At 38.0% G+C, this 26,433-nt stretch overlaps 1 protein-coding gene across 1 annotated transcript in view; it reads left to right on the top strand.

Moving 5' to 3' along the window:
• The window catches only part of MNAT1 (MNAT1 component of CDK activating kinase), a 224,839-nt gene that overhangs the window by 144,966 nt on the left and 53,440 nt on the right, over positions 1 to 26,433 (top strand). The window lies entirely within an intron of this gene.

Raw genomic sequence — 26,433 nt, 5'->3', positions numbered from 1 at the left:
CTAGCTTTATAGGTACTTCTGAAACCTCTTCAGAATTTTTTCTGTTGTCTTTTACTGAGTCTTTCAATCCGTGAATATGGGATGTCTTTCTGTTTGTTTTTTTTTTAAATTTCTTTCAGAAATTTTTTTGGGTTTTCATTGTATAAGTTTTTCACCTGTTTGGTTAACTTCTAAGTAATTTATTATTTTTGATGCTATTTAAATGAAGCTGTTTTCTTAATTTTTTGATTTTTGTATATTCACTTTGTATACTGCTACATTACTGAATTTAACAGTTCTAACATTTGCTTTGTAGCATCCTTAGGGTTTTCTACATATATTATGTTGTCTTGTGGAAACAGGTAATTTTGCTTTTTCCCTTCCAATATGGATTCCTTTAATTTCTTTTTCTTGCCTAATTGCTCTAGCTAGTATTTTCAATATTATGTTGACTAGAAGTGGGCAGCCATACTTTATTCCTATTTTTAGCAGGAAAATCTTTCAGTATTCTTCATTGAGTATGTTGCTTATTAAGAATTTATAAAATATAGCCTTTATTGTATTGAGGTAGTTTCTATTCCTAGTTTGTTGAATGTTTTTATCATGAAAATGTGATGAATTTTGTCAGGAACCCTTTTTTTTTTTTTTTTTTTAGATTTATTTATTTATTTGAAAGAGTTACGCAGAGAAAGAAGGAGACAGAGAGAGAGAGGTCTTCCATCCATCCACTGGCTCACTCCCCAACTGGCCACAATGGCTGGAGCTGCACTGATCTGAAGCCAGGAGCCAGGAGCTTCTTCTGGGTCTCCCACGCAGGTGCAGGGGCCCAAGGACTTGAGCCATCTTCTGCTGCTTTCCCAGCCCATAGCAGAGAACTAAATTGGAAGTGGGGCAGCCAGGATTCGAAATGTCACCCATATGGGATGCCAGCACTGCAGATGGCAGCTTTACCTATTATGCTACAGCACCAGCCCCATGTACACTTTCTTTTTTTTGTTTGTTTATTTTTAAGGATTTATTTATTTATTTGAAAGTCAGAGTTACACAGAGAGAGGAGAGCCAGAGAGCCAGAGAGCCAGAGAAAGAGAGAGAAAGTGAGAGAAAGAGAGAGAGAGAGAGAGAGGTCTTCCATCTGCTGGTTCACTCCCCAATTGGCTGTGCTGATCTGAAGCCAGGAGCCAGGTGTTTCCTCCAGGTCTCCCACACACGTACGGGGCCCAAGGACTTGGGCTATCTTCTACTGCTTTCCCAGGCCATAGCAGAGAGCTGGATTGGAAGTGGAGCAGCCAGGACTCGAACTGGCACCCATAAGGGATGCCAGCACTGCAGGCCGTGGCTTTACCCACTACGCCACAGCACCAGCCCCTCCACCCCCGTATCCTTTCTTAATCAAGATGATCATATTGCCTCCCTTTATTCTTTTAATGTGGTTATATATTACACTGATTTATTTTTGTGTGTTTATTGAACCATCCTTGCATTCCACATGGTCACAGTGTACCATTCTTTTAATATGCTGCTAAATTCAGTTTGCTGGTATTTTTCTGAGGATTTTTGTATCAGTTCATAGTAGATATAGGTATATAGTTTTTTTCATCCTTATTGAAGTATAATTAAGAAATAATAGTTGTACATGTTCAAGATGTACAATGTGATACATATTATAGGAAGAGTACCACAATCAAGATAATTAGCATATCCATTACCTCACATAGTAACTTTCTACTTTTTTGTTTAATTTTGGGGTGAGAATGCTGATACTTAAGACCTACTTTAAAAAATTTTTAAGTATACTACTATACTTTGACTATTATCATTATGCTCTACATTAGGTCCGCAGAGCTTGTTTTAATCTCTTAACAACAAGTTTGTACAATTTTACCAACATTCCCCTTTTCTCCCATTCCCTGACCTTTGATAACCAGTGTTGTACTCTCTGCTTCTGTTTATTCAACATTTGTACAGTACAGATTGAATTAGTTCACTTTTTATAACTTTAAAGTAACGAAGAGAAGTTACTTTGAGAAAGAAAGGATTTATTTCATCTCAGAGTCAAGGTTATAGGATCAGGTGGCCTCATAGTCTGGCATCTGGTGGAGGGTAGTTACAGCAGGGATACAGCAACAGCCAGGAAGCAATAGAGAGAACCTGGACTGAACTTGAACTGAAATACTCAAATCTCTCCGGAGAACCCAACCCCAAGGGTGTGCCCCCAAAATTACTCAAAGCTGTCCTGTCAGCCTGTCTCTCAGATGCCATCATTAGAGATTGTGATTCCAAAGAACAATGTTCTTTTTCTTCTTTTTTATTTTATTTATTTACTTGAGAGGCAGAGTTATAGACAGAGGGAGGGAGAGACAAAGGTCTTTCATCCACTGGTTCACTTCCCAGATACCCACAATGGCTGAATCTGAGCTGATCTAATCTTCCGGGCCTCCCACGTCAGTGCAGGGCCCAAGGACTTGGGCCATCTTCCACTGCTTTCCTAGGTCATAGCAGAGAGCTAGATCGTAAGAGGGGCACAAACCGACACCCATATTTTATATGAGCACTACAGGCAGATGCTTAACCACCATACCACAATAGCAGCCCCTATGTTATTGTTCTTGAATAAAACCTTGATAAAGGAAAAAAATCAATCTATACTGCTGTGAAATTTTTAAGTGGCAGTTACTGTGATCTTTTAAAGTTAGGTAACCTTGAGAAGTAGATGAAGAGTATGTGAACATTTCTTATTCATCAGGTATTATAAATATGTAATTATAGTTCAGATTGCACTGGGAGTACTATTGAAGTTTATTCAAGGCAATATGTTAACATGCTTATTTAATTCACTGGTAATGAGAGCAAGTGTTTGGGAGTCTTACTGATAATTGACCTCAGGCTATGGCATTAGTAGTTTAGGAAGATCTCATTGTTTGGCATTGTGAGACTGTCCTTTTAGTGGTCAGCTGGCTTTCCAGTTAATACTTCACTACATTTTACCCAAAGAAGGGTTATTTCTTTTTTTTTTTTTTTTTTTTTTTGACAGGCAGAGTGGACAGTGAGAGAGAGAGACAGAGAGAAAGGTCTTCCTTTGCCGTTGGTTCACCCTCCAATGGCCGCCGCGGCCGGCGCGCTGCGGCCGGCGCACCGCGCTGATCCGATGGCAGGAGCCAGGAGCCAGGTGCTTTTCCTGGTCTCCCATGGGGTGCAGGGCCCAAGCACCTGGGCCATCCTCCACTGCACTCCCGGGCCACAGCAGAGGGCTGGCCTGGAAGAGGGGCAACCGGGACAGAATCCGGCGCCCCGACCGGGACTAGAACCCGGTGTGCCGGCGCCGCTAGGCGGAGGATTAGCCTAGTGAGCCGCGGCGCCGGCCAAAGAAGGGTTATTTCTTAACTAATACAAATGATGAACATTTATGACTCAACTTTATCAATGTCAAATTATTAATTAAATATTACTATAATTAATACAGATTATCTAATATGAGTTCTTCATTTGCAACTCTATTAGAGAAATAAAGAAAAGATTTGTAGGCAAAGTGCTGTAAGCACTTCATTGCTATTTTTGTTTTCCTTTATGTATTTCAGCAGATATAGGTAATATAACTTCTTAACATACCCCTAAAGTTTCTAAAAATCAGTTGGCAGTTGAGTTATAAACAAGGCATTGAAAAAAGATTTTAAACATTTATAATGATTTTACACAATTTTTTCTTGGATTCTTTTTATGAATTCATCTCACATTTTAACAAATTTCCATTTTGTTCAAATACTTGAATAATATTCAAAACATTCAAAACTTATAAAGCCTTTTATGTAGCATATATAAGGTTTAAGCCAATGTTTAAAAGTAGCCTTGAAAATATTATATGGTAAAGCATTGAAGTAGCTTGGTATATTGTAAAAGTTAAAGCTTTACAAAACACAATGTAATTTGTGTTTGACAACCTTGTATTTTCTCTGTAAATAAGTGTAATATAGGTTAAGTTGAAAAGTGAGAATGGCTGTATCAGTTTTATGTGATTATTTTCACTCTGTGAAATTTTAAAGATAAAATATATTTCTTTAACATACATTATTCTTTGTTTCTAATATATGAATTTAAATGAAATTATTTGCTAAATCTGTAAAATGAAATTTCAGTCAGAATAATAATTTAATGATTTCACCTGGAACCTGTGTGTATTTCTTTGTGATAGAGTGTTGTAGCAAAATACACATGTTCATTTTTGTCTTCTGTTGACATAACTAAATGCAAGCTCTGTACTATCAGTCATGAAGCTTTAAAGTAGGATGGCTGTAATGTCGAGCTAGATACTATTTTCTCATATATCAGTCTGATCAAGTCTGTTACTATTTTCATTTTTTTGTCATCATCTTCATGATCTGACCCTCTGCATCCTGCCTTTCTTAGACTTAGTAGTTGCTAAGAATTTAATGATGGCTTCACACATTTTGTGATATTGTACATGATGTTTTATTTCTAGTTCTTTTTAAAAGTAATTAAATTTTATTTATATGAAAGGCAGAGAGACAGATAAACAGAGATCTTCTGTCCACAGGTTTACTTCCAGATTCTTACTGCATCAAATGCCCATCTCTTTTTCATTTTTGGGACAGCATCCTCCCAATCATTTCTTTCCTTTTTTCTTTTCTCTCTATGGATTGTTTACTTCCTCTGTCCCCTCTTCTATTTGGATAGTAAGTATTATTTTCCTTTATTTGTATGAGCCAGCCATGCTGTGACTATGAATTAACCCTTGAAAATTTTAAAATTTGCTTTTAGTTTTTTGTTCTACTGATATTGTTTATGATATAAAGTAGTTTAAAATCTCTGAGCAGTGAAATATATCGGTGAGGCTGTTCTACTTAGAAAGTCCTAAACCAGTGCAAAACTTTATATGTATTTATATCCTTATTTTTCTGTAGCTTCAGTTGTTTTCATTTAATCTTTAATCCACCTGGAATTTATTATAAGTAGGATAAGATAATCTGTACTGTTTTTTAACATAATAATTATAATTTATTTAATCTTCATTTATGTGTTGCTACTTTACCAAATATGAAGTCTTAACTAAACTCAGAGTTTTTCTCTACTGTCCTTTGTTTTCCCTCAATTTATATTTCAGTGTTTTCACAGTATCACATTACTATTAATTTAAATTCATGGTATGTTTTAATATTAACTGGTGTATTCATTTCCTATTGCTGTATATCAAAGTACCACAATCTTAAGTAGCTTAAAACAGCATGCATTTGGTATCTCAGTTACGATCAGTTTCTGTGGATCAGAAGTCTAAGCAGGGAGTGTCTAACTCTGTACCCTCTAACGTTGTTTACACATGGCTGTGTCCAGGTAGGCCTCTCCGGGTACTGTGGGCCCATCTGAACGAGGTTCTGGCTCTTCTTTCAAGGTCGTTCATGTTGTTGGCAGATTTAATTTCCTTCTAGATGTAAAACTCTTGGTGACTTCCTTCTTCCAGACCAGCAGGAGGAAAAGCTCCTCCTTTGTAAGTGCTCCTTATTGATTAAGACAGTCCTCCTACCCAGATAACTTCTCTTTTTTATTATTTACTCACAGTCCACTTATTTGAGAGATTAATCCTATCTGCAAAACACCTTTAGATATATAATATAATGATAGGACACAAATTATAAACTCATTATTCTATTCACACTCAAGAACTGGAATTATGTAGCATGTACAATGGTGGGATGTCAGAATTCTGCCAACTACAGTTAGGGTAGTTTTCCATTGTTTCTTATCTTTTTCAAAATTTTCTTAGTGTTTTTATGTATTTACTTTCACAAATTTGTTGGCAAAAGCAACAAACCACTCTTCACTTTCAAGTTTTCTATACACTTGAAAATTTTCGTTATAAAATATTGAGAGACAAATAAACCAAACTAAAAGGTACCAAACCATTAAGACATAGCCATCATTGCTACCCCCTAGATAATAACCAAACACCGCCATTCCTTTGGGGATTTTATTTGGAATTGCTTTAAACTTACAAATTGATTAGAAAAGAATGGATGTTTGACAAGTATTTAATTTTCATATATCTGACACATTTTAATGAAAATTTTTGTTACACATGTCTGATATTGTGGCAATAAATTGTTTTCATTATATTTTCTTCTAGTAATTACTGACCTATATGAAAGCGATTAAATATATATTTGGTATGTAGCAGTTTTCCTGAACTCTAATAGTTTTAATAGCTCTAGTAGATGAATATCTGAGGTGTTTTTTTTTTTTTTTTGACAGGTAGTGTTAGACAGTGAGAGAGAGAGACAGAGAGAAAGGTCTTCCTTCCATTGGTTCACTTCCCAAACGGCCACTATGGCCGGCGTGCTACACCAATCTGAAGCCAGGAGCCAGGTACTTCCTCCTGGTCTCCCATGCGGGTGCAGGGCCCAAGTCCTTGGGCCATCCTCCACTGCCTTCCTGGGCCACAGCAGAGAGCTGGACTGGAAGAGGAGCGACTGAGATCTAACCAGCTCCCCAACAAGGACTAGAACCCAGAGTACCTGCGCTGCAGGCGGAGGATTAGCCTAGTGAGCCACGGTGCTTGCCTATATCTGAGGTTTTATCTGGGAATAACTCACCTGGATAACATTATTTTTAAAAATACTGTATTTTAGACTTCAATTTCATTATTTTACTACATTTGGCTAGAAGTTCTTGGCCTAGTGTTCTATAATTCTGATTACTACAGTTGCTTCTTTCTGATTTTTCTGAGAATCTCTGAAGTATTTCATCATTAAGTATCAAATTTGTGATATCTTTTCCTTATCATGTAGAATAAGTATTTTAAAAATCATATGGAAGAACTTCATTCTTTTCTGGGAGATTCCAAGATGATGGAAGAGGAGAAGGCATACTGCCTAAAAAGGAAATATAACAGTGGGTACCACAGAAATAAAAAGAATCATCAGAAATTACTACAAAGAGCTATATGTCATCAAATGAGAAAATCTAGAAGAAATGGATAGATTCCTGGACATATACAACCTACCAAAATGAAACATGAGCCATAAAACATAGAAAACCTAAACAGACCGATAACCGAGGTGGAAATCGAATCAGTAATAAAGACCCTTCCAACAAAGAATAGCCCAGGACCAAGTGGCTTCACTGCTGAATTCTACCAGACATTGAAAGAACTAATTCCATTTCTTCTCAAGCTATTCAAAACAATTGAAAGGAAGGGAATCCTCCCAAACTCCTCCTGTGATCATAAGCGAGCATCACTCTAATTCCTAAACCAGAAAAAGATACAATAGAGGGAGAACTATAGACCAATTTCCCTGATGAACATAGATGTAAAAATCCTCAACAAGAATGCTAGCTAACTGAATCCACAACACATCAGAAAGATCATTCACCGGGACCAAGCGGGATTCATCCCTGGTATACAGGGATGGTTCAACATTCACAAACAATAAATGTGATATAGCACATTAACAAACTGAAGAACAAAAACAATGTGATTATTTCAGTAGATGCAGAGAAAGAAATCGATAAAATCCTTTTCCTCCTTTCATGAAGAAAGCCTTAAGAAAATTGGGTGTAAAAGCCACATTCTTCAACACAGTCAAGGCAGTTTATTACAGACCAACAGCTAGCATCGTATTGAATGGGGGAAAGCTGGAAGCATTCCCACTAAGATCCAAAACCAGACAAAGATGCCCACTTTCACCATTGCTATTCAGCATAATCCTGGAAGTTTGAGCCAGAGCAGTTAGGCAAGAAAAATAGATCAAAGGGATACAAATTGGAAAGGAAGAACTCAAATCATCCCTATTTGCAGATGACATGATTCTATGTTTAGACGAATCAAAAGATTTCACTAAGAGACTATTGGAGAAAAATTTGGTAAAGTGGCAGGATATAAAATTAACACACAAAAATCAAGCCTTTGTATACACAAACAGTGTATACATAAACATGGCTGAGAAAGAACTTCTACAATCAATCCCATTCACAATAGCTACAAAAAAATTAAATACCTTGTAATACATTTAACCAAGCAAGTAAAGATCTCTAGCATGAAAATTACAAAACACTAAAGAAAGAAATTGAAGGCAACACACATACACAAAATGGAAAAATCTTCTATGTTCTTGGGTTGGAAAAATTAATATCATCAAAATGTCCATACTACCAAAAGCAGTTTACAGATTCAGTGCACTTTGAATCAAAATACCAACAGCACTCTTCTCAGATCTAGACAAAAGGATGCTAAAATTCATATGGAAACATAAGAGACTCTGAATAGCTGAAGCAATCTTATATGACAAAACAAAGCCAGAGGCATCACAATACTGGTCTCAAGACATGCTACAGGGTAGTTATAATCAAAACAGCCTGGTACTGGCACAAAAACAGACCAGTGGAACAGCAATCAGTCCATGCATTTACAATGAACTTATCTTTGACAGAGGAGCTAGCATCAGTTCCTGGAACAAGGACAGTCTTCAACAGATGGTTCTGGAAAAAACTGGATCTCCACATGCAGAACTGTGAAGCAAGACCCCTACCTTACACTTTACACAAAAATCCACTTAAAATGGATCAAGGACCTGAATCTAGAACGTGATACCATGAAATTACTAGAGAACATTGGGGAAACTCTTTAAGACATTGGCATAGGCAGACTTCTTGGAAAAGACTCCAGAAGCACAGTGAATCAAAGCCAAAATTGACAAATGGGATTCCATCAAGCTGAGAAGCCTCTACACTGCAAGAGAAACATTCAACAAAGTGAAGAGGCTGACAGAATGGGAGAAAACATTTGCAAACTATGCAACTGATAAAGGATTAATATGCAGAATCTATAAAGAGCTCAAGAAACTCAACAACAACAATCTAGTTAAGGAATGGGTGGGGCAGTGCTGTGGCTAGTTTGCTAAGCCTCTGTCTGAGTTGCTAGTATCCCATATAGGCGGCAGTTTGTGTCCTGGCTGCTCCTCTTCTGATCCAGCTCTCTCTGTGGCCTGAAAAAGCAGTAGAAGTTGGCCCATGTGTTTGGGCCCCTTGTTCCCACCTGGAAGACCTGGAAGAAGCTCCTGGCTTCAGATCTGCACAGCTCCAGCTGATGGAACCATTTGGGGAGTGAACCAGCAAATGGAAGACCTTTTTCTCTGTCTCTCCCTCTCTCTGTAACTCTACCTCTCAATTAAATACATAAATAAAAAAAGAGAAATGGACAAAAGACTTGAACATTTTTCAGAAGAGAAAATTTATAAGGTTGATGGACACATGAAAAAATGCTCAGGATCCTTAGCCATCAGAGAAATGCAAATCAAAACCACAATGAGTTTTCACCTCACCCTAGTTAGAATGGTTCTCATACAGAAATCAACAAATAGTAAATGCTGGGGAGGATGTGGAGGAAAAGGTACCCTCCCTAATCTACTGTTGGTGGGAATGTAAACTAGTATAGCTGTTGTGGAATATAGTATGGAAATAGCTCAGAAAGCTGAACATGGATCTACCATATGACCTAGCAATCCTTCTCCTGGGATTTTACCCAAACAAAAGGTGAAATCAGCAGATGAAAGATTTTTGTACCCCCATATTCACTGCAGCTGAATTCACAATAGCTAAGAATCAACCCAGATGTCCATCAACTGATGACTGGATAAAGAAATTTTGGTATATATACACTATGGAATACTACTCATCACTTAAAAAAAAAATCCCATCTTTTGCAACAAAATTGATGCAACTAGAAACCATTATACTTAATGAAATAAGCCAGTCCCAAGAATGGCAGACACCATATGTTTTCCCTGATCTGTAGTAACTAATAAAATACCTACAACGTAATGTATTGAAATGAAATGGATATTTTGAGATTCGAAGATTGTTTATAGCCCTTGTCTTAACAGTTGAGGAACAGTGTTTTTTTCTTCATACTATTTGTTGAACTCTTTACTTAGTGTATGGTTAATCTGATGAGTACAAAGTAAACTGAAAATGTATCTTTGCAAAAATTAAGAGTGGAAATAGGAGAAGGAAGGGGAAGCAGAATAGGGGAGCGTCTGGGAGCAGGAAGGGTGGGGTGGGAACTATCACTATGTTCCTAAATCTGTATATATGAAATTTATGTATCTTAAATAAAATTAAAAGAAGACATTTATATCATGAATAACTAAGTCTTTTATTCTTTAATTTTGAGTATGTTGTATTTTTTTCTTCCTAGATAGCTACTTATTTAAAATAGTTGTGAAGAAGGGCCAATCTAGAAGTGATTTTGAACTATAAGTTCAAGAAATTTAAGTGTAATAAAATTGATGCCAATCTGTAGTACCTTACAAATTTACCACTTGAGAAACTAGAATCTGTTTAATTAGCTTCATGAAATTATAATTTACTTATAGTAAAATACCTAAGTAATTACATATTTCAATGAATTTTAAATGCATACAATAGTACCACCCATAGTCATGACATAAAGTATTTCTATTATTTGCTCTCACTATGATTTTGTTCTTTTGTAGAAATCGATCAGAATTTTTATATTAGTGGAAAATGTTACTTATATTCAAAGATTTCCACAAGATGATATGTTGTTTTTTGTACTGTTTCTTGTTTAAGGTTTTGACCTATTGAGTTATTTATTATACCTGACTTGCCTAAGAATAAAGGTATTTATTTAAGTTCCCATTTAAGTTAATATGTTAGTTTTACAAAAGTCTCAAGAGCATCAGAAAAACAAAGAATATGGAAAATTTTCCAAAAAATACAATATCAATGTGCATATAATATATAATATATTTAATTTTTGTTATACTTGGTTTAAATTATGGAAGTATTACTAAATTAATTTTTTTTGCTAAGCCATGACAACAAAACATCTTTAGTACCTGTTTTTGTTGGCATTTGAAGTAGAAATCAACACATATATCAACATGAACCTTTGTACTTAAAGTTCTAGTTTGACTCTAGTCTGGTAAGTTTTAAATCTTTTTTATGCAGTCATGGAAAAAAATATGTTTCTGCTTGAAGCAGTTGTCAAACAAGCTTCTTTCATCAACAGTCAGACACAGGGCAGCTGAATGCGGCTGTTTAGTCTGGAGCAAATGCTCATGAGATCGCAAGGTCACTGAGGAAATGTAATTATGCAGTGATTCCAGAAGTTTTTTATAGTGAGGACTTTAAGTGTATTAAATCATAATACTAATTAAAATATATAAAGTGAAATATATTCCAAAATTAATCTCAGAAAAGCAGCACTATATAAAATAAGCTAAATTATAATAGTGAAATATAGTTTTAATTCAGATTTTTACAGGACCCTAAAAAATCAAGTTCAATTTATTACTGGAATTTGGTTATTCCTCCCAAATCACTATAAAATTCTTTAGACCCTGTAGGCCCTATTTATAATTGTCTCCATTGGGAAATGAAACCTCCTGGTATTTAGCCACAGTTAACTGAGAAAACAGTTGATTCTGTAGTGGTTCCTTTCCTTCCATTATTCATTTGCTTATCACTCAGCAAATATTTATGAAGTGCCTACCGCATACCAGTTACTCTACCGGGCCGAGAGAATAGCAGTGGACAAAACAGAGAAGAACATGACTATTATCCTGAAATTTATGTTCTGCCGGGCCAACCCAACAATAAAAATACATAATTGAATCTGTTAGGTGATGTATTCAGGTAAACAGAATCAACAGGGTATATCTATATAAGTGAAGATTTATTTGGGTAATTGTTTCATGTGACTGTAGAGGCCATGAAGTCCCATGATATGCTGTCTGGAAGCTGGAGAACTAGGAGAGCTGAAAATGTAGTCTGAGTCCAAAGCCCTGAGAACCAGAGAAGACAGGAGAGTTTGAGGCTGAAGGCCCGAGAATGGTGGTGAGGATAGAGGTCCCAGAGTTTGAAGACCCAAGAATCTGGAGTTCTGCCACCTGAGTGCTGGAGAAAACTAGTGTCCCTGCTCCAGAAGAGTGAGTTTGCCCATTTTGTCCCATGTAGACCCTCAGTGCATTGGTTGATGCCTGCCCACATTGGTGAGGGGCTTCTTTTTGACTTATTCTGCAGGTTGAAATGCCATTCTCTTCCGGAGCACCCTCACTGACACACCCAGCAACACTGTTTTACTAGCTATCTGGGCATCCCTCAGGCTAGTCAAATTGTTCCATGTATTAATCATTGCACATGTTAACTAGTACGTTGAAGAGAAATGTAGCAGAATAAAGGGACTGTTACTGACGGGAGCTGGGTGGTGTTGATCAGGTAGTGATGAGTCCTTGAAATGATACACAGACACATATGAGACAAAGAAATGAACTGTTTTATGTACTGGGGATAATCAGAAGTGTCTCCAAGTGCAAAGGCTGAGAAGTCGGAGTGTGTATGAGCAAGAGGAAGAAGTCCATTGTGTCTGGAGCTAGGCTGATTTTGGGAATTGGTAGAAGAGGTCACAGAGGTAGCAGATGTTTATGTAAAGAGTCAGGTTGGGCCTAGTTAGATGTTTTAGGACCTTTTAGACTAGGATCAAGATTTGGACTTTGACTTTTAAGGAGATAGAAAGTCACAGAATATTTTTGAATAGAATGTATGCCACTGTATGACCTACACCCAGAAAGATCTGTCGTAGAAGAGTTAATGGCAGGTGGTGGTTTAGGGGAAAGGATGAAAACTTGTCATGTCCTGATTAAGGTGGTAGTGACTTGACCTATGCTAGAAGTAAAATTAGTAAGAAAGTGTTCAGACAATAAATATAACTGGTAGCAGAAAAAATTTTTGACAGATTGGTTATGAAGGTTGTTAAAAAGATGATTTCAAAGGTTTTTATCTGAGCAGCTAGTTCCTCTGAGTTTTATCTGAATAGCTACGTGGTTATTTATTGTGCAGGCAATAAGGATTACATTGTCTTTAGAGAATTTTTAAGATAACAAAACTGATGAAAAGACCACCTGTTTTATTAATCATCATGTAATGGCAATTCTAAACATTGTCAACTTTCAAATATACCTTAGGTTTTCTAAATTGATTTAAGTTCTAAAAAATTGCATTGTACATAAAAATTCAGATAACTTCCAGTTTAATAATTAACCTCAAGCTGCTGCCATCTGCTTTTGAACTTGCAAACTCAGCTATGTTCAGTTTCATTAAAAAAAAAGTGTGGGGGGCCGGCACTGTGGCGTAGCTGGTAAAACTGCCTCCTGCAGTGCCAGCACCCCGTATGGGTGCCATTTCATGTCCCGTCTGCTCTTCTTCCCCTGCTATCCACGTGGGAGACCTGGATCAGGCTCCTGGCTTCAGCTTGGTCCAGGCCTAGTTGTTATGGCCATAGTGGTGAACCTGCAAATGGAAGATCTCTCTCTGTTGCTCCTTCCCTGTGACTTTCAAATAAATAAGTAATCTTTAAAAAAAAAAAAAAAAAAAAAAAAACTCCTTCTTTACCTTTATTTCATTTGCCATATTGTCTCCAAATACAGTTGTACTACGTTGAAGATTGAATCAATATTCACTATTTCCATGGTGATTACATATTATCTGCAGCCACGTATTATACAGTGATTTTTTTGTTTCCCTTCCTTCCTTCCTTTCTTCCTTCCTTGGCAGACTGACAAAGGGGGGAAAGAGATTGATTGATCTTTTATCTGCTGGTTCACTCTGCGACGAAGTGAGGCTGGTCCAGGCTGACGCCATGTGCCTGGTACTCCATCAGGGTCTCACACATGGGTGACAGGGGCCCAAATAATTGGGGCTGTTCTTCACTGCTTTCCTAGGCATGTGAGTAGGAAGCTGGATTGGAAGTGGAGCAGCCAGTACTTGAACTGGCCCTCCAGTGTGGGATATTAGTGTCGCAGGTGGCAGCTTAACTTGCTGCACCACAGTGTCAGCACCTCTTTAGATCTCTTATAATAATAATTACCTTCTGGGGCCGGCACTGTGGCATATAGCTGGTAAAGCTGCCACCTGCACTACCGGCATCCCATATGGGCACCAGTTTGAGTCCCGGCTGCTCCACTTCAGATCCAGCTCCATGCTAATGTGCCTGGGAAAGCAGTGGAAGATGGTCCAAGTCCTTGGGCCCCTGCACCCCGATGGGAGACCCAGAAGAAGCTCCAGGCTCCTGGCTTCCGATTGGCCCAGCTCCGACCATTGCAGCCATTTGGGGAGTGAACTAGTGGAAAGAAGACCTCTGTCTCTGTCTCAGCCTCTCTATAACTCTGTTTTTCAAATAAATAAATAAATCTTTTTTAAAAATTACCTTCTCTTTTGTTTGCCTTCGTATTTTCCTTTGTCCCCAAGCAGCATCTTGCCTGCCTCATCAAATCCTGAAATCTTTCTGTAGCCATGGCTAATGAATATGAAAACAAAATAGAATCTTACCGTTTGTCACCATCTTCCGAGTATCAACTCACTCATTCACTGTAGATGGCACTTACCTGCTATTTTGGTTAATAGCTCAGTCCCTCTTGTCCTAGTGTTTGGCATGTAGCTGCTTTGATAAATTGTGATGGGTTTAGCATCAGAACTTGTGAGATTACTACTTTATAAATATTTTTAAAATAGCTTTAGCTTTAGAGAAAATTCAGTAAACTTTCAGGTCTTTGAATTTTACCTCAAAATTAATTTAGAAAGAATTCATAGTTAAGGAGGCTGAAGTATTAGTATTTTTATGATCCTATTTATTTCATTTCCTGTTCCTACCCCTGTATCCCAGAGATTTAATGGAGAGGAAGAAAAAGTCGATAGCTTGGGTTTGTTAGTGAGAAACAGGAATGTTTCTGGTCATAAGCCATATTTGGATAGCTCTGGTCTCCCAGCAACTGAGTCAACAATAGGAGAGTATTTCTTGGGACGCTATGGTAACTTTTCTATGAAACCTCCATTCTTCCTTAGGCAGGTTTAGTTGCTAAAGGCTTTAGCCTGACTTTTGGTAGAAGTTAATCTGATAGAGCCTGCTGGTGGCTCTGATAACTTCTATTTGTTGCATGAGCTTGCCTAATGGTCCTGGTTTCAAAAGGTGGTTTTTGGAAGTAGGCTTTGGCCTGACAGGTAAAATGTTAACTGAAACACCCATGCCACACATAGGTGTGTCTGGATTTGATCTCCAGTCCCAGCTCCTGAATCAAGCTTCCTGTTGATGCACGTTTTGGGAGGCAGCAGGTAAAGGCTTAGTTAGGTGCCTGCTACCCATTTTAGAGAGCTGGATTGAGTTCCCAGCTCTCCACTTTGGCTTAGGCCAGCACTGGCTGTTGCAGGCATTTGAGGAGTGAACCAATGGATTAGAGCTCTCTTTGTCTCTCAAATAAGTAAATAATTTTTAAAGAAACCTTGACTTTTGTTATTGTAGATAATTTATCCTTTATCATCTTACCCCTCAATTATATAGTACTTTAATGTTTAAAAATGTTATATTGATAGGCTATATTATTAGTATTTTCAGATTGTGAATTATGTTCAATTTTCTAAAAGTAGAATAAATTGGAAAATAAACTAGCCAACGACAGTGTGCTCAGTAAATGTAAGTTGGTTTGTAAAATCTTTGTTTTAGATATATGTGTTTGTATATACACATTTGCAGTGTGTTTTCATACATTTGATAGAAGTCATCTCTCAAATTCTTTCTGAAGTTTAGGGAACATACTGTTGACTTCTAAGGGAAAGTATGTCTGGATGTAGGTGAGCATGACCTTAGGCAAATGAAGGTCTCTGATTTTCTGTTACAAGGTAGGTATCATAATGATTGATGGAATTTTCAGTTTCTGACCCTTTCAAGGAAAGTAGATATCCCTGCATAACATGTTGGTCCTATTAACCTTAAAACTTAAAATAAAGCCGGCGCCACAGTTCACTAGGCTAGTCCTCCTCCTGCAGCGCCAGCACCCCGGGTTCTAGTCCCGGTTGGGGCGCCAGTTCTGTCCCGGTTGCCCCTCTTCCAGTTCAGCTCTCTGCTGTGGCCCGGGAGGGCAGCGGAGGATGGCCCAAGTGATTGGGCCCTGCACCCACATGGGAGACCAGGAAGCACCTGGCTCCTGGCTTTGGATTGGCGCAACGTGCCGGCTGTAGTGGCCATTTTGGGTGGTGAACCAATGTAAGGAAGACCTTTCTGTCTGTCTCTCTCACTGTCAACTCTGCCTGTCAAAAAAAAAAAAAAAAAAAAAGACTTGAAAAATGCTTTAAAAAACTTAAAAAAATTTTTTTTTCTTTTGAGTATCATGTAATACTTTCTTTAGGTGCTTTCTAATATTTTAACACATATACACAGCACATGCTGACAAAATCAGATAATTAGTATTTCCATTTTCTTTTCCTTATGGTTAAGCCTATGAATTACTCTCTCTCAGTTCTTATTTTTCAATAATTTGTCATTTTGTGAATAAGCAGATAGTAGAAAATAATATTGGAAAATATGTTATTTAAGAATAACACAATCAAATTTTTATTTTGGAAGTTCTTACTGTGGAAGTGTGTGTGTATGTGCATATATATATGTGTGTGTGTGGGTGTGTATATATATATCCAAAATTGGCAACTTCCTTTGGATGCAACAAACCACTGATTACTGATTACATATGAACGTGGAATACACGTATGTTGTCTATGTTGAGTACATATTTCAAAAAAATCTGCAAGATTTGAGCTTGTCACTGTTTTTTATTCTTCTTGCATTTCTATCATTAAAATGCAATTTGGGCCTGTGCTTTGGCATAGCAGTAAGCCTTCGCCTGTTGTGCCAGCATCCCATATGGGCAACGGTTTGAGTCCTGGCTGTTCCAATTCTGATCCAGCTCTCTGCTATGGCCTAGGATAGCAGTAGAAGATGGCCCAGGTCCTTGGGTTCCTAAGACTTGGAAGAAACTCCTGGCTCTTGGCTTTGGATTGGTGCAGCCAATATCTTGGTTTTTGTTTGCATTGTCATAAATCAGTGCTGTTGAAAAATTTTGATGGCTGAGAATTTGGTTGAAAAGAGGAACACCATCTTTTATGTTCCATGATTATAAGATTTTCATTTTTAAATTTATGAACATCGGTTAGAAAGGTCAGTACAATTAATTGTTCAGTTTTGCTTCATCTTTCTGCCAAATACCTTTCTATACTTACTTGCCTATAGCATTTACTCACTTAATAACCAGAGTAAGTAAATTACAGTACACAAGCATCATAGAAGATAAAGAATGTTGACATGCGTTTTTTAGCAAAATGGGTGATCAAAGTTTTTGTCTCAAATTATTGTAGAATGAAACCTCTCCTGTTTAATGACTGCCTAGGGTATAAACTATAAAGGTGATAGAGTACATAGGATATACTAATTTCTTTGCCCTTAACTCTGATACACTTGAATGACTGCAAATGACTGCATGAGTGCTCTATTTTGGGATTTACAAAAATGTTCTGAAATTGGGTGGTGTTGATGCTTGCACAGCACTGTAAATTTGCTAGAAGTTATTGAATTATACACTTAAGAATATGAGAGGACTTGAAAAAGTTCATGGAAAGTGAGATTAAAAACCAGTGCACATTTTACACAAACTTTTTAAAGTAGTTAAGTATATTAGTAGTAGTTAAGTATACTTGAGTTTGAGAAGATTCATCCAGGATAGGGGTGAGGAATGTCCAGCCCATGGGCTGTATATGGACCATTTGATCTGGCCCTGTCAAGACATCCTCAGGCAGGACTCAAACTTCAATAAATTATGGCAGGCTAATTTTTAAGTTGACAATTTTACATGGCCTGCAAATAATGTTGTAAATAATCAAATGGCCCTTGCAGAAAAAATATTTTTTTCTCGAGCATTATCTGATTTTACCTTTCTCCAATTTGATGTTTTTATTATTATTATGTTATTGTTTTAGCTGTAAATATTTATGGGATACAGTGTGATTAGTTTGAATCAGGTTAGTTAGCATTTTCCTTGAACTTTTCCCAAGATTTATTTATTCATTTGAGGCAGAGTTACATAAATTATCTCCTTAAACTTTAAAAAAAATTTATTAGTAATTGTACATATTTTTGGTGTAGAATATGATATTTCAATAAATATATTCAGTGTATACTATTCAAATCAGGGTAGTTAATGTTTTCCTCTTCTAATTATTTTATGTTTGGAGACTTTGAGAACTTGTATTTGTTTGTAAAATATATACTAGGTTATTGTGGACCATAATCACCCCACTGTGCTATAGAACACTAAAGCTATTCCTTCAGTAAAACCATGCTTGTAAGATTCTGCTTATGTGATCATTGTCATCATAACTAAATTCTAGAGGCCTTCTTTGAAGTCTTATAACTCATCTAATAATAGTGAAATGTCTTCTGTCATTTTCTTCAACATTATGGACTAAAAATAAAAACTTCTGAATTTTAAGTGTAGTCTCTGAAAGCTTAAAAACGCCTTCAGAGATGATGTGCCCAGGTTTTTTTCATACTCTTTTAAAAGATGATGTAGTAATTTGGGTAATAGTTTAATAGGAAATTAAGGGTTAATATAGTAGTTGTGATTTATTTAACTATTGCATTGATTCCTCTTTTTTTGTTTCTTAAAATTTTTAAAAAAAGATTTTATTTAGGGGACTTGCACTGCGGTGTAGTGGATTAAGCTGCTGCCTGCAGTGCCAGCATCCCATATGGGCACTGGTTTGAGTCCCAACTGCTCCATTTCCATTCTAACTTCCTGCTGATGGCACCTGGGAAAAGCAGTGGAAGAAGGTCCAATTCCTTGGGCCCCTGAACCCATGTGGAAGACCCAGATGAGGGTCCTGGCTCCTCGCTTCAGCCTGGCCCAGTCCAGGCTGATGCAGCCATTTGCAGAGTGTACCAGCAGGTGGAAGATCTCTGTCTGTCTGTCTGTCTGTCTCTCTCTCTCTCTCTCCCTCTTTCTCTGTAACTCTATCTTCAGATAAATAAATTTTTTAAAGATTTTTATCTATTTTGAAAGTGTTGCAGAGGCCGGCGCTGCGGCTTACAAGGCTAATCCTCCGCCTGCAGCGCTGGCATACCGGGTTCTAGTCCTGGTCGGGGCGCTGGATTCTGTCCCGGTTGCTCCTCTTCCAGTCCAGCTCTCTGCTGTGGCCCGGGAGTGCAGTGGAGGATGGCCCAAGTGCTTGGGCCCTGCACCCGCATGGGAGACTAGGAGAAGGACCTGGCTCCTGGCTTCGGATCGGCACAGCGCACCGGCTGTAGAGGCCATTTGGGGGGTGAACCAACGGAAGGAAAACCTTTCTCTCTGTCTGTCTCTCTCACTGTCAACTCTGCCTGAAAAGAAAAAAAGAAATTGTTGCAGAGAGAAAGAGAGAGAATATCTTCCATCCAGTGATTCACTCCCCAGATGGCTGCAGCCACTAGTACTGGAGCAAGCCAAAGCCAGGAGCTTCATTTGGATCTCCCACACGGGAAGCAGCGACCCAAACATGTGGGCTAATTTGTACTGCTTTTCCCAATCCATTAGCAGGGAGTGGAGCAGCCAGGACATGAACTGGTACCTGTAATGGATGCCAGTGCCACATGGAGCAGCTTTACCTCCTGTGCCATAATGCCAGCTTCTAATTGTTTGTTTTAGCATTGTATAGAATACTTGAGATAATCACCGGGATAATAAAGCAATAACATGTTTCAGGCTATAGTAAAAATAAGATCGCCAAGATCCCTTAATGTTTCTTCCATTATTAATGAAAGGGCCCAGTAGACCTACATGGTAATTTAAGGAAGAGAGATTTTCATTCCATTTTTAAATGTTTTACTGAGCTACAATTGACAGCAATACATACTCATTTTAAGTGTACATACTTAAAATATTGTATGAGGAATATTTACATATGTATACATTCATAATACCACCAACATTATGAATATAATGAAAATATCTATCACTTCTAACAGTTTCCTGGTGTCACTATAATTCTTCTTCCCATCTCCCAGTTCCCCACCAAGAACCCACTCATATATGAAAGTTTGGGGTTTTTTAGTATTTATGTAAGTGGAATGATACAGATGTATTCTTTCTTTTTTTTTTTTTTCTCTAGCTTCTCTTACTCAGAGAACTCATCTGTGCTGTAGTAGATGTCAGTGAGTCGTTACTTTGTGTTGCAGAGCAGTGTTCTGTTTATCTAGTCACTTGTTGATAGGTACTTGGATGGTTTCTAGTTTTTTCCAAATTGATTTTTTAAAAATAATTTTGAAAGCAGAGAAAGAGAGAGCATGTGCTCCCACCTGCTGGTTTGCTCCTCAAATGCCCACAATTACTCCAGCCATCATCACTGCCTCCGGGGGTTTGCCTTTGCAGAAAATTGGAGGTGGGAGATGGAGGCGGGTGTTGATTCTAGGTATTTGGATACAGGATGTGAGCATCTTAACCACTAGGCCGAGCACCTGTGGGACTATTCTTAAGAGCTTTTAATCTAATCTGGATTTGTTTGTCAAATACCTGATTTGCAAATATATTCTCCTAATCTGTGGTTTATCTTTTCAGTTTTCCTGACAACATCTTTAGAAGAGCAGAAGTTTTAGTTCTGCTGGAATTCTGCTTATCATTTAAAAAAAATTTATTTATTTATTTATTTAAAGTCAGAGTTGCACAGAGAGGAGGAGAGCCAGAGAGAGAAAAAAGTCTTCCATCTGCTGGTTCACTCCCTAATTGCCCTCAATGGCCAGAGCTATGCTGATCCGAAGGCAGGAGCCAGGAGCTTCCCCTGGGTCTCCCACGTGGGTGCAGGGGCCCAAGGACCTGTACCATCCTCCACTGCTTTCCCAGGCCATAGCAGAGAGCTGGATCGGAAGTGGAGCAGCTGGGACATGAACTGGTGCCCATATGGGATGCCGGAACTGCGGGTGGCAGCTTTACCTGCTTTGCCACAATGCCAGCACCTTTTTTTCTTTTTCATTTTTTTTTCCTTAAAAGGATCGTGCTGTAAATGTTATGTCTATGAAATTCTTGCATAACTCGAAGTAATTTCTTCTTAGGGTTTGAGTCTGTGATCAGTTTCTAGTTCATTCTTACATATGGTAGGAAGTATGTTTTGATTGTTTTCTTAATGGCATATGAATTTTGAATTGTTTCTGTGCCATTTGTATAAGATTATCCTTTTTCTACTGGATTACCTTTTTGCCTTTATCAAGAATCAGTTGTCCATGGACTTGTGTGGTGGATCCATATCTCAACTCTGTTCTGTCCCATTGATTTGTTTGTTGATATTAGTACCAAAAGTATTAGATTCGTATTACTATAGATTCATAGTAAGTTTGAAATTAGTGCTCCAGTTTGAAAGAGAGATCTTCTACCTGCCGGTTCCTGAAATGCCTGCAATGGCCAGAGCTGGGCCATTCTGAAGCCAAGAACCCAGAACTCCATTGCGGCCTTCCGCGTGGGAGACAAGGAAGCCTGGCTCTTGAGCCATCACTGCTGCTTGCCATTGGGCATCAATAGGAGGCTAAAGTGGAAGACAGCACTTGAGCCCAGGCACTCCGGTGTGGGATGTGGGGGTCCCAGCTGCTTGTCAATTGCTACACCAAAACTTGCCCATGTGTTTTTGTTCGCTTTGTTTTGTTTAAAGTTCTCTGGCTATTTTAGGTTCTTCGCATGTATTTCATTTTAAATTTTAGCATCCACTTATAAAAAGCTTGCTGGTTTTGTTTTTTATACAAGCTTTTCATTTTAGAGCAACTTTGAATTATAGAAAAATTTATAGAATTTATGAATTTATAGAATAATTGCTAATATAGTATAGAGAGTGTACAGATAGCCCACCCCATTTCTACTCTTTTTTTAAAGATTTTTTTTGAAAGAGTTATAATAGAGACAGAGGTAGAACCAGAGAGAGAGAGAAAGAGAGAAAGAGAGAAAGAGAGAGAAAGAGGGAGGGAGGGAGGGGGGGAGGGAGGGAATCTTCCAGCCACTGGTTCCCAGCTGGTCATAGCTGGGCCAGGTTGAAGCCAGGAACCAAGAACTTCTTCCAGGTCTCCTGGGAGGGTAACAGGGGCCCAAGCACTTGAGCCATCTTCTGCTGCTTTTCCCAGGGCATTAGCAGAGAGCAGGATTGGAAGTGGAGCAGTTGGGACACAATAGGCACCCATATGGGATGCCAGCATCGCATGCTACAGCTTTGCCTGCTACGCCACAGCATTGGGCCCGCCACTATTCTTAACACCTATCATTAATATGTGTTATAGTTTGGATCTGATTTGAGTGTGTCCCCCCCAAGGTTCATGTGTAGGAGAGTTGGTCTTGGTACCAATATTGGGAAATGAACTAGAACCTTTAAGACGTAGCTCCCTAGGCTGTTGTGGGAGTTGTCCTTTGAAGGAATTATGATAACTTTTGAGGGACCCCTGAGTTCTCACAGTACAGAGTTACTGGAAAAACCTATGCCTGACTTCCAAATTACTCTCTGGCTTTCTGTCTGGCAGTGTGACTTATTGTTCCTCACATACTCCTGCTGTGATGCCATCTTCTTTTAGGCCCTCACAAGAGGCTAAACTGGGGACCAGTGCTGTGATGTAGTAGGCCAAGCCTCTGCCTGTGGTGCCAGTATCCTGTGTGGGTACTGATTCTAGTCCCAGTTGCTCCTCTTCTGATCCAGCTCTCTGCTATGGCCTGGGAAAGCAGTATAGGATAGCTCAAGTCCTTGGGCCCCTGCACCTGCGTGGGAGACCCTGAAGAAGCTCCTGGCTTTGGATGGCGCAGCTCTGGCCATTGCGGCCATTTGGGGATTGAACTAGCAGATGGTAGACCTTTCTCTCTGTCTCTTCCTCTGTCTGTCTGTAGCTCTACCTCTCAAATAAATTAAAAAAAAAAAAATCTTTTTCAAAAAGAGGCTAAACCAAAGGGGCCATCCAGTGCTTGACTTTCAGCCTCCAAAACTGTGAGCTAAATAAACATCTTTTCTTTATAAAGCTGCACAGCTTCAGGTATTTTGTTACAGTAATTAAAAAAAAAAAACCTGATATAGAATGGTATATTTGTTATAATTAATGAGCCAAAATTTTTTTTTATTAACTAAAATCTATTTCCTTCAGATTCCTTAGTTTTTACCTAATGTCTTTTCTATGTTCCAGGCTCTCACATTATTTTTAGTAGTTAGATTTCCTTAGGCTCACCTGAGCTTTGTTTCTCAGACTTTCCTTGATTTTGATAACCTTAACAGTTTTGAATAGTACTAGTTGGGTATTTTAGAGAACTACTGAAATTTGTCTGACTTCCTTCTCGTTAGTCTGGGGTTATCCATTCTTGTAAGGAAATAACAGAGATAAATACTAATTTCATTCCATCAGATCAAGAGTACATATTGTCAGCATGTCTTACCACCCTTGATGTTAGTCTTGACTGCCTGGCTGATGTAGCTGGGTAAGGTTTCTGACTGTGACGTTACTCTGAGCACTCACCTCCAGCCTCTTTCTGTCAGGTACTCTTTGAAAGGAAGCCACTGTGCAGAGCCTGCACTTGGGAATGTTGGGAGTTATGCCCCATTGCCTTGAGAGTGCAGCATCTTTATAAATTATTTGGAAATCTACATGGGAGATTTGTTTCTTCTCCCTCGTTTGTTTATTCTGTCGTTTTCTGTCACTATAGGTTCGTGGATATTTATTTTAGACTTTGAGTTATAATCTAGTTTTGACCATTAGGGCTCTTTTACTTGGTTTTGGTGCCCATCTGACATTATCAACCATTGTGCTTCCTCCCACCCCATTATATCATCTGCTACGTCCTGGCAGGACAAGATGCTCCAAAGTAATTTTACATATCTTATAATTTACATATTTCCACAGACATGGATTTGTCAAAGAAGTCCTAGTTTCTTTCTTTTCTTTTTTCTTTTTCTTTTCATTTTTTTTTTTCTTGAGATTAGTATTAGAAACCAGTAATTGGATTCTAGTTGTGCTTGTTACCACTGGGGTGTCATTGCTGTTGAGTTGAGTTAAATACATTGACAAATTTGATATTGAATTGGTTTCTTAAAAAGTCTTCTTCTGACTCTATGAATGAGGTGTATTTTCCCATTTATTTTTTTTTTTAATTTCTCTCAGCAGTGTTTTATAGCTTTTCCAAAGTCTACAGGTCCTTCATATATTTTGTCATATTTGTCCCCTAATTGTTTTATGTACTTTTTTATTTTTTGAAGTCTTATGCATTTGAAAGGCAGAGAGTCAGGGTGGGAATGGGTGGGTAGATATCTTCCATCTGTTTTTTCACTCTGCAAATGCCCACAACAGTGCAACAACCAGAGCAAGCCAGGTTAGGACCTGGAGAGAGGAAGTCCATTCAGATCTCACACATGGGAACAGAATCCCAAGTACTTGAGCCATCATCGGCTGCTTCCCATGTGTGTTAGCAGGAAGCTGGATCAGAAGCACAGAGTAGCCAGGATGCAAACCAAGCACTCCATTATGGATTGCAGGCATTCAAAGCAGTACCTTAACCCACTGTGCCACAGTGCCCACCCTGTGTTTTATACTTTGAAATAGTGTTGTAAATGGTATTATTTTTTAAATGTCAACTAATGGTTGTTCATTTTTAGAAGACATATAATTAAATTTATTATATTACCTTTTGTGGCCTGCAACCTTACTAAATTCACTTATTAGTTCTGGTAGTATTTTGTGGAGTCCATTGCATTTTTGTGTTGGCAATCGTGCCATCTGCCAATAAAGACAGTTTTACTTCTTCATTTTCAATTTGGCTTTTGTTTTGTTTTCTTGCGTTATTGCACTCCTTAAAACTTCTAGTATGCTGTTTTATAGAAATAATGAAAATGGACATTGTTGTCCTATTTACAGTGTTAGGCAGAAAACATTTAGTCTTTTACATTAAAACTACTCAGTGGGGCCGGCCCTGTGGTGTGGTGGGTAAAGCTGCCGCCTGCAGTGCTGGCATCCCATATGGACACCATTTCAAGTCCTGGCTGCTCCACTTCAGATCCAGCTCTCTGCTACAGCCTGGTAAAGCAATATGGCCCAAGTCCTTGGGCCCTGCTCCCCATCGGAGACCCGGAAGAAGCTCCTGGCTTCAGGTTGGCACAACTCCAACCTTTGTGGCCATCTTGGGAGTGAACTAGTGGATGGAAGACCTCCTCCCTCCATCCCTCCCTCTTTCTCTCTCTCTCTCTGCCTTTCAAATAAATAAATAAATCTTTAAAAAAAACCCCAATTTATACCTCTCTTGTTCTATCACTGTAACTTGTCTGTTTTTTATCTCCTTATAAACTAAGGTATAATTAATGCTTTTAATTTCTCTAAATCCTTCTACAATGAATTTTCCATCTAAATTAAACACAAGAAACACAAAATATTAAATTTTATATGAGGTATTGTTGTTCACTCATTTTCAGAAATAGGGATTATTATAATTTATATGATCTAATGTATTAGGACAGGTGAGCTAAAAGTCTTCCCCAGTCTTCTTAGAGTCACAAGTAACTATCTTAAGAGCATCTGCCAAGATAAATAAGTTCATTGGGTTTTTATCATTATAAAGATAGTGTGTGTTCATTCTACAAGACTTTGAGAGTCTAAACAAACAAGAAAAATTACCTACATTACTATTATTCAGTTACTGTGTTTTTTGGTATACAAACCCCTAAGCTGTATGTGGTCTGTGTTCTTGGGAAATATTACCCATACCGGCTGTGTTTTCTTCTTAGCACTTTATTAATTGTTGCCTTCCGTTCTCCTAGTTTGGGGTAGTACTGTCTTAGGTTAGGAAGCTAATGTCATCACTCTCCAAACTTAACAATCCACAAGTGAAAACTTGATAGTTGGTTCTGTTGGTACAAAATCAGAATATATTTAAGCTTTGCTTCCAATAATATTAAATTATTTTAACATGCTCAGAAAGCCCATAGTAGTCATTATTCAGACTTCAAGGTAATGCTGCCATGTTTTTTTGTTTCCCTAAATAACTGGTTTTAAATGTAAAAACATAAATCCTAAAGAGTGGGGGTAGAAAACAGGGATGGTTTTCATTTGCTACAATTTCCTGTGAGACTTGGTTCTAAACAAGGCCCATATTTACACAAGTCAGTATAGTTTTATGTACAGTGGTTTATTCAGAATATGCATTTTAGAATTCTTTAATTTCACATTTCAGTCATTGGTATTTAGTAATTTCATAGTAAATGTGTTTAATAACACTCGGTGAAGTTTGAAATAATTTTTGAATAATTTTACAGTAGAAACACCAGTTAAATCAACCTTTTGGTAATAAATGTCAGGAAAAAAATTAATTATTTTTACTGCCACTGCAAAATCAATTGTGTAACTGTTCTTTTTAAACTGACTTTTACATTACTAAATTCTGAACACTACACTCCTGTAACTTGTCAGAAGCAAGTTTTGTTTAATAGATATTTTCAGTGATGTAATGGGAACTTTTGGCAGTGAGTCAGAATATAATGGACTGTGATTAATGTTTTAATAAGTACTTTTCTATTGCTCATGATGTGGAGGAGAAATGGTTTCCTGCTCAGATTGATAGAATAGCAGGTGTGCCTATA

This window comes from Oryctolagus cuniculus, chromosome 20, assembly GCF_964237555.1.
Source record: "Oryctolagus cuniculus chromosome 20, mOryCun1.1, whole genome shotgun sequence".
In the NCBI taxonomy this organism is placed as follows: domain Eukaryota; kingdom Metazoa; phylum Chordata; class Mammalia; order Lagomorpha; family Leporidae; genus Oryctolagus; species Oryctolagus cuniculus.
The sequence above is the reverse complement of the archived record's forward strand: the minus strand, read 5'-3'. Positions and strand labels throughout refer to the sequence as shown.